The sequence below is a fragment of the Hemibagrus wyckioides genome, linkage group LG26 (genome assembly GCF_019097595.1).
Source record: "Hemibagrus wyckioides isolate EC202008001 linkage group LG26, SWU_Hwy_1.0, whole genome shotgun sequence".
In the NCBI taxonomy this organism is placed as follows: domain Eukaryota; kingdom Metazoa; phylum Chordata; class Actinopteri; order Siluriformes; family Bagridae; genus Hemibagrus; species Hemibagrus wyckioides.
In genome coordinates this window covers 3,683,879-3,693,916 of record NC_080735.1, presented here as the reverse complement: position 1 = coordinate 3,693,916, position 10,038 = coordinate 3,683,879, and positions in this window count along the sequence as shown.

The window sequence follows — 10,038 nt, the reverse complement described above, 5'->3', positions numbered from 1 at the left end:
ACACTACCGCTCAAAAATTTGGAATCACTTGCATGTTTCAGCTTGATTTCAGCTAAGGAGGAAGACTCCATCAACCAATCCATCTTGTGGGAGATGCTCCAGGAAGCATGGGGTGAAATCTCATTCCATAAAATCTTGAAAAATTGACCGCTAGAATGCCCAGGCTGTAATCACTGCAAAAGGTGTTTTTTTTTTTTTTTTTGATGAAGGCAAGGTTTGAAGAAAACATTCATAATTTCCATCAAAATCATTATTTGTAACTCTGACATGTCAGCATGTCCTGTTCTTTTGCTATATTTTCTATTCAGACTAATTTCATGTGTTATCTTGGAAAACAATAAAATTTTTAAGTAAAACCAAACTTTTAGCGGTAATGTATGTTTTAGGTTGCAATATATTTTGAAGAGCCACTAAACTGAGCCAGATGACAGAGCTGTAGTATTGCAGAACTGATGAACAAAAAAAAAACACACTTGTGATAGATAAACTAGTTGTTTATAATCATGGAGTCATTTATTTGTCACTGAGTATGCTCTCTGACCATATGACCATATATTATTTCTTTTTCTGATCTTTATGGCCAGAGAAATTGCAGCTGTTTTTAAGCAGCTGCAGTGATATGATGTGTATTATCTGACAGGAAGAGGGTGATCAAGTGATTTTGCTAAGGGACCTTCTGTGTCTCAGTACTTTTCATATTTTATGCATGGTTCTTTTCTTATTTTTATTCATTCTGAGGGTTCCTTCCTCATTACTGCCATCTTCTTGAGCCCTTCTTGAGTTCATTTGTGATGGGATATGTGAATATCATTGTATTTCCGGACCTTCATAATTTATTTCGTTTTTGTTGTTTTCAGTCATCATTTTGTTCATATTTTGTTTTGTGTTGTAATTTATTTCCTCCCATTTCTTCATACTCATCCCTCACCATGCACTTCTGTTCCTTCTAGTTAGGTCATTATTAAATCTTATTAATAGTAAACGCATTCTTTCCTTATTTGACTTTGCTATTTCTTTTTTCATCCCTCGTTTCTCTTCGTCCTTCTTCTCCGATCCCTGGAGGAGGAAAGAAATATTAATGGAGCATCACAGAGAGAAAGAGAGAGAGTTACAGTTTTGTCAGTACCCTGTATTTGAGGATTTCCCGCTGAGAATAGTTTCTACATGATTGAATTTTTTTTATTTCACACACTCATGTATATTGGTATTTATAATCCAAATGCTGTGAGCCTGCAGGCCGTTTCTAATGGAGACATTCAGGAAACATGACTAATAACATATTTCTCAGTCTCTTTCATTTAGTTAATTAGGACACAGAGTCTTTCAGCTAAACTGGCACACACTTCCTCCAGGAATCAAGAAGTGAAGAATGTAGCCCGGGAGAGAAAGTGCTTGAAGGTTTACTGCTGAGATTATTAAAGGAAATTATAGTAAATAAAACAAATGTTGTGATTTCTTTTGTGTGTAATTGTAATGTCAAAAATGAAGCCAAGTGAAAGTCATGTCAGCACTGTGAAAATATGAAAATTTAGTGGAAAAACAGAATCATCAGAAACATTTTGTAGGGAAAGATAAAGAGGAGAAAAAACATTACCACTAACCTAGTTGCATAAGTTTGCACACCCCTAAACTAATACTTTGTTGAAGAATCTTTTCATTTTATTATGCCACTTGGTCTTTGTAAGAGTCTTTTGGCCTATCTTTTGACTTGTCAATATTTCCCCACTCTTTGGTGCAAAGACATTGTAGGGCATCTTTGCACTAAAATTGATTGATATTTGCAAGCTCCATGTATAAGAAAAGCAGTGCTGATCATGATGCTGTCACCACCTTGCTGCACTGTGGGTATGGTATTCTTTTGGTGATGTGCTTGTTTATTTGAGGCCACTGCCAATAGGAAATACCATTGACACTTGGTCCAGAACTGACGACCCGGGGCCTTCATTCTCCACATGCATCAGTGAGCCGTGGACACCCCTGAACCCTGTTGCTAGTTCACCGGTCACCCTTCTTTGGACCACTTTTAGTAGGTACCAGAACACCCTATAAGACCTGCTGTCTTGGAAATGCTCTGACCCAGTTGTCTAGTCAGCATAATTTGGCCTTTGTTAAAATTGGTCCGAACCCATAGCACGATTTTTCCTGCTTATACTGCCCAGAGGGATTTTGAGCTATTCTTCTTGCAGAACAGTGGCCAGATCACTGTGTTGCTGTTGGAGGAAATTTTCCTGATTCACTCCTCTAAAACACCACAGAGTTGTGGAAAAGTTTGAGTTAAGTATGCAGATTTAGTGACTATGGAGGCCATGGGAGATGTTCAACTTCACTTTCATGTTTATCAAACCACTCTGGCACCAGTCTTGCTGTGTGCATTATCATTCTGGTACATGGCACCACCTTCAGGCTACAATGTTGAACCAAAAGGTGCACATGGTCCTGCAGAATGGTTTGGTAGTCCTTGGCAGTGACGTGCCCATCTAGCACAAATAGTAGGCCTAGGGAAGTCTATGATGATACTGCAGCCCAAGCAGTGACTGATCCACCCTTTGCTTCACTCTGGGCATGCAACATTCTGGGTAGCACCCATATGTGGAAAAGAGAGTGAAAGTAGACTCATCAGAGAACAATACATGTTTCACAGGATACTTGGCTGTAGCAGCTGACCATGAATATTGTCCCTGTGGAGCTACAGATGAACAGTACAGTCAGTACCGAGACAGCTCTTCAGACAGGGACAGTTAATCCTTTTGGGTGTAGTTCGTTCTTTGTGGTGGTATGCCAGTAATACCCTGGATGCCGTGGCTCTCAATACACTACAAAGACTTGCTGTCCTAGTGATGTGAGCTAACAATTTGTTCTCTTTTGAATTGTGATATGTCCTAGGTTTTAGAATTGCAGTATTTTACACACGGCTATGCTAGTGCTCTGCTGATTTAACCTTCACACTCGAACAAAGTGTATAAAATGACACACATATAATATTTTCACAGACACACACACACACATAAAATATTGTTTTATATTTATTTAATATTTTATACACTTATATATATATATGTGTGTCATTGTTGCCTGATTTTTATTGTATTAGAGAATTAAGAGATGTGCTGGAAGTACATAAGATGTGCAAGAAGATCTCAAAATCAGTCATATTTTTTTCCAGTGTCCAATCCAAAGAGGTCCAAGATGTCTGCTGTATCTAAATTATTAATTTGCCAGTTGGAGCAGACAGACAGTAAAGTTTTATCAGGACTGTAGATGAAGTGCACAAGGGCTGACGTGGCTGAAAAACCAGAAATTCTCGAAGTATGGACACCTTCATCCAATTCTTACCTGGAAAAAGAACACTGGGGCCACTGTTCGAGTGTACTGAAAGGAAGATGCTGTAATACATTGATTTTTTAGTGCAATCCAGACACAACATCCTGATAAATTGCTTACTAAAGATCCTTACCTCAGCAGTTAGACCTGTGGAGAAGATTCCATGCCAGAGGGAAAAACAATCGAGCCAGTGAAAGGCTTGAAAAGCAGTACACAAAACAGTGACCCAGAGAATGTTCGTTGCATTTCTCTTACGTCACTTTATCTCTCCAGTGGCAAATCATCAGCAAGGGGATGACTTTTTATAGAGATAAAGAAATAAATGTTTTGTGTCAGAAGTGGTTGTAATTTCCCGGTTGCATTCATTTTCACCTTCATCACTGTGTTGCAGTTGTGCAACACTAAAATGGAATCACAGCTCAGTCACAGCTCTAAGCTGTGTTCAGCAGTGTGATTATAATTGGTGAAGGCCTCAAAGCAACACTTTTGCAGAGGTTTTGCAATAAATGTGACATTCACTGAACTCCTGGTTGAGGATGCCTTCCTGAATTTCAGAATTAATAGAAGATATAGCTAACTTGTCTTAGTTTTTTTTTTACTTTAGCATACACCTAGTCATGAATTGTCCATGTTTCTATTTTGTCCTTATTGCCATTTCTGATTATCTTATATTTTTTTTGACAAGCCTTGCTCTCACAATGTTCAACTCGTCGAACCCTTTGTGGAGTAAATGAGGTGTGTTAGAAGAATGAAAATGTTAAAAATGAGCTATAGGTGCAAGCAAAATGGCCTGGATATCCAGTGCTAAACGGTGAACACAGTATGAGTGTTAAGTGAAGTAGTGGTACAGAACCTTCAACTGCACGCACACTTAATCATGTCAACGATCCCTAGCTTCTTCCTGGTTATAATCCTCCTTAAACCACAGCGCCTCTCTCATCAGTCGATTGCCTTCAATCTGCTTAAAAGCTGACGCAATGTGTGAAATTCGTATATGCTGCTTTTTGTGTTGGCGGTATGTATGTTTTGTGCTCTTTAGAATTGTTGTTCCCTCTTAAGATTTAATTACTGATGTGGACTCTCTTCTTTCCTGTTTTAATTTCACTGTAAGATGCACAGTAATGTCAGACCAACATGTCTCTGTACTAATACTGTGACATATTTCTCAGTTTCTGTTTAGACACTACTTTTGTCTTCTCTTCTCTTTGGTCCAGTAACACAATAACTAGTATACGTTAAAGCATTTTTTGACCACTGCACCTGGAGCCTGCAAATATATAATTTCTCTTGAAATAGTTAAACATTTTGGGGGCAGAAATAAGAGATTAATATCTACAGTATATTAAAAAACAAGTTTATATCACACTACTGTTGAATTTTGGATGCTGAATGGATTGAACTTAACCAAAGGGTTTTTGGTAGGAGTCACCAGTGACAGCACTTTCTAATGGATAGAAGTAAAGCTGTAATAAAAAGATAAATAAAAAGAAAAAAATTTGTTAATAAACTCCCAAAAATATATATATTTTCAAGTTGTTATTTTAGATCATTTCCAAGACTGTGGTGGCAGGTTCTGATGCCTTCCTGCTCTTTACCCAAGGCAATAGAACAATAAACAAAAAAGGAAACATGCTTTGGTTAACAACAGACTGAGGTACACAGTACTCCCCTGCCCAGTATTCTGCTCACCAACCTTCAGTCACTTGAGAACAAGATGGACAATTTCAGAACCTGGATTCATTTTCAATGGGGCATCAGTTACTGTAACTTGCTATGTCTTTCTGAAAAATTGCTGTACTCCAACCAGACCCATGTGTATCACTGTTTGAAAACTTTCCTGTACTATGGAAGGACAGGACAGCAGAGGTCAGCAAATGGTGCAACCCAAGAGTATTTTTACTTTGTGACACTTCTTCTTGTTGTACATCTAACTATTATGTGCCATCCATTTGACCTGCCCCACAAGTTTACATCAGTCATTGTCTATATCACCCCTCAGGCAGATACAAGCATGGCTCTGACTAAGCTTTATGATGTGCTCAAAGTCTACTTAAACAAACTACATGATGCTTTCATCATGACTCTAGACTTAATTAAGCCATCCTCTGACAAGTCATGCCTAAACTCTATCAGCATATCTCCTGTCCAACTAGAGATGCATTTCAGGACGCACTCAGTAATGTTAATTGGGGTATGTTCCTCTAATTTCAACAAGTTTGAGGATATAGCAGTTGGCGTTGTCAGCATGCTTGCTGAGAATACAACACACAGTCACTATAAAGATTTTCCCAAACCAGAAACTGTGGGTGGATAAAACCATCTGAGCTACAGTGAATGTGCGCAAGCCTGCATACGATTCAGGGCTCATGTCAGGGAAACATGAGCGAGTACAAACCAGCATGCTGTGCTAAACTCTGACACAGGTGATGAGTGGAGACTCGTTTCTAGCTCAGTGACTTTCAATGCATGTGGCAGGGATTAAGGACAATCAGTGATTTCAGAGGCAAATCCACCACTGTGGTGACAGCTGACTCTCTTCTTGCAGACAAGCTGAATTACTTTGAAATCCTCTGACCTGAGTGGACATCAGGAAATTGGCCAGCCCCAGCGGCATTTCTGGCCTGGTACTCAGACCCTGCGCTGATCAGTTTGCTGGCTTGTTCACCTCCACCTTTTACAAGTCACCTGCTTTAAATAAATCTACTTTCCTTTCTGTGGTAAAGTACAGTAAGCTCTCTTGCCTTAATGAGTATTGTCGTTTAGTGCTCACATCAGTAATCATGAAGGTCTTTGAGAAACTCTTCAAGAATTCCACCTGCTCTTCAATTCTTGACACCATCAACCCACTCCAGTTTGGCTACCATGCCAATAGATTAACGGAGGACACCATCTCGCAAGTCCTTCACACCACTCTCACCCATGCCAACAACAATAAGGGAAACTATGTGAGGCTGCTGTTGATAGACTATACAGTGCTGTGAAAAGGTTTTTGCCCTCTTCATGTTTGTTTAATTTTTTGCATATTTGTTACACTTAAAAGATTCAGATCATCAAACAAATTTTAATGTTACACAAAGATAATGCAAGTAAATACAAAATGCAGTTTTTAAATGATGATTTCATTTATTAAGGGAAAAAAGCTGTCCAAACCTGCCTGGCAGTACATGAAAAAGTAATTGCCCCCTAAATCTAATAACTGGTTGTGCCACCCTTTGCAGCAACAACTGCAGTAAAGTGTTAACTGGCAATGAGTCTTTCACATCGCTGTGGAGGAATTTTGGCCCACTGTTCTTTGCAGAATTGTTTTAATTCGGCCACATTGGAGGGTTTTCGAGCATGAATGGACTGTTTAAGGTCGTGCCACAGCATCTCAATTAAGTCTGACTTTGACTTGGCCACGCCAAAACCTTAATTTTGTTTTTCTTGAGTCATTCAGAGGTGGACTTGATGGTGTGTTTGGGATCATTGTCCTGCTGCATAACCCAAGTGTGCTTGAGCTTGAGGTCACAAACTGACGGCCAGATATTCTCCTTTATTATTTTCTGATAGAGTGCAGTTCCATCAATTATGGCAAGTCGTCCAGGTCCTGAAGCTCCAGACCATCACACTACCACCACCATGTTTTATTGTTGGTATGATGTTCTTTTTATGAAATGCTGTGTTGGTTTTACGCAGATGTAACGGGACACACACCTTCCAAAAAGTTCAACTTTTGTCTCATCAGTCCACAGAATATTTGCCCAAAAGTCTTGGGGATGATCAAGATATTTTTTTGGCAAACGTGAGACGAGCCTTTGTGTTCTTTTTGGTCAGCAATGGCTTTTGCCTTGGAACTCTCCCATGGATGCCATTTTTGCCCAGTCTCTTTCTTATTGTTGAATCATGAACACTGACCTTAATTGAGGCAGGTGAGGCCTGCAATTCATTAGATGTTGTTCTGGGTTCTTTTATGACCTCCTGGATGAGTCGTTGTTGTGCTCTTGGAGTAATTTTGGTAGGCTGGCCACTGTTCCAAGTTTTCTCCATTTGTGGATAATGGCTCGGATCGTGGTTCGCTGGAGTCCCAAAGCCTTAGAAATGGCTTTATAACCCTTTCCAGACTGATACATGTCATCTATTTTGTTTCTCATCTGTTACTGAATTTCTTTAGATCATGGCATGATGTGTTGCTCTTTATGCATGCTTCACTTTGTCACACAGGTTCTATTTAAATGATTTCTTGATTCAACAGGTCTGGCAGTAATCATGCCTGGGTGTATCTAGTGAAATTTAACTCAGCTTTCCAAAATAATGTGGTTTCTTTCATGATTTAACAGGAGGGGCAATTAATTTTTCATGTAGGGCCAGGTAGGTTACTAAATAAATGAAATAATCATTTAAAAACTGCATTTTGTATTTATTTGCATTATCTTTATGTAATATTAAAATTTGTCTGATGATCTGAATCTTTTAGTTGTGAAAAATATGCAAAAAAAAAATTAAAAACAACAAGGGGGCAAAAACCTTTTCACAGCACTGTAGCTCAATCTTCAATGCTGTAGTCCCACACAGGCTGGCCTCTAAGCTCAGATCTCTCAGACATAATGCATCACTCTGCAACTTGGTCCTGGACCTCCTCACAGGAAGACCCAGAATAGTAATCACAGGCCAGTTCACGTCCAGCACAATCACCCTGAACACTGGAGCACCACACTGACTCTACACACATGACTGCATGTTCCATCATAGCTCCATGTCTGTTGTCAAGTTCACTGATGACACAGTGATTATGGTCCTCATCTCCAAAAAGAACAAGTCCACAAAGAACAATTTCTCCACAAAGTGGACATACCATTTTCATTTTACAACAGACCCTGAAATAGCATGAGCGTCAGAGCATGAAAGTGATAATGGCCTTTGAACTAGCATCCTCTCCCTGTGTTTGATCTTTTTGTTCTTACACAGTGTTAATGATGGTGATTCAGCAAGAAATCTCATCCAAAACTGATCCACCAAAATGTTTGTGGTGTGCGACAGGAGCACCTAGGGAACTAGGTGATAGGACATCTGTTTGTGCTTAATTAGGCCGCCTGGTATTGATCGGGTATAGGTCAGAAAACCTGAAAGCGAGAGTGAGGTAACAGCTCCTGTCATTGTTCCTATTAGTAAACAGCCTCATGAAGTACAGAGGTGTTTAGGTTTGGTCTTCCCTGCATTCCAGTGCTGTTTTTAATGCACCCTTGTCAACTCTCATTGTCAACTAATGAGAGAAATCCTACAGCTATCTTGCATTTTGCAGATGTATAGTTAGTTCCGGTGCAAGTCCCTGTGCTGCTCTCATTCCTGATTGAGAACATAGCAATCTCATTGCCCTGGGGACCAAAACAAGTGCCCTGATGGTGTCTGAGGTAGGTTTAGTTCGCTTGCAGTAGAAAATTGACTCAACTCTGAATCAACTCAGAAAGTAAAAGAAATATACAATGTTTTGTGTTCCAACATTTCTTTTAGATGCTGAAGAGCTAGTAAATGAAAGAAAAGGACGGAGCTGTTCAGCTGCAGAAATGCCACATACCCAAAATGTATGCTTAGAGAATTTCCTAACTAAAGAGATTTTCATGATTACTATTGTTCTTGTGTAACTGCTCATGTGAAAAGTATTTGCTTTTCATGGTTGTTCAACCTTCTTGTTTTCGGTCTCTACAACTATGAATAGATGCTCAGTGTCATCACTGCAAAATGGCTGCTCTGTCATCCATCATGTTTTATCGTTCTTTGTGAGTGTGAGTGTGTGTGTGTGTGTGTGTGTGTGTGTGTGTCTGTGTGCGTGCCTGCATGGGTTTTTGTCCACATACTCTTCGTCCTTTCATTAATAAGACAGTGTCCATGTCTGACCCCTGCCTCAATCTTTACCTGCCACACAGACACACACACACACAGACAAACAAGCTTCCTTTATCTTCACACACATGGGGTGTCTGTCTTCTAAGAGAAAGTATGAATTTAATCTCATTCAGAGCCTTTAATTCTCTGAACATGACCACAGGGGTCTGTCTTTCTCCCCTTTCTGTCTCCTACCACCATTATCATATTTGTTTAGACATGCTCATCATATTCATTTCATTTTTCTCCTACTCCCTCCTTTCAATATTCCCCTGCCTGTCTTGCTCTTTCTGTGATAAATAGCCCCATACAGAGTGTGTAATAAACACAGCCTTCATTATTAGGGAAGTCGTCGTCGTCCTCACTCTTTCTCTGCATCCCCGTCATCTATCCTCTGTGTTATTTATTTATTTTTTTTCATTAAATGAATCGCAATGGCTTTTCCACACTCCTTCGATTCAAAGACTGATGGTAGATGGATAGTGGGCTTAAATGAATTGTACAGCATGCATCAAATTATTTCTGCATATTTATATTGTTTAAATAGGTCTCATGTTTTGAAGACAACTGAAGAAAATTGATAGCTAAAAAGAATAAGGATAAAAGTCACTCTTGGTGAGACAAGCCATGTTTCTAGTTAATACATTTTTAGCATGCCATATACACATATTTAGTAATTAGCAATATTATAATAATTGTTTTGTAATTAAAAAATTGACATTTATATTGTATATTACCTACACTTCAGTCAATCTCTGATGAAATGTTAATTAATGGCAAAAGAAATGTTGCAGCCCACTATGCAGTTTATACACACCCCTTAAGGTTTAAGGTGGATTTAATTTTAATTTAGATCAG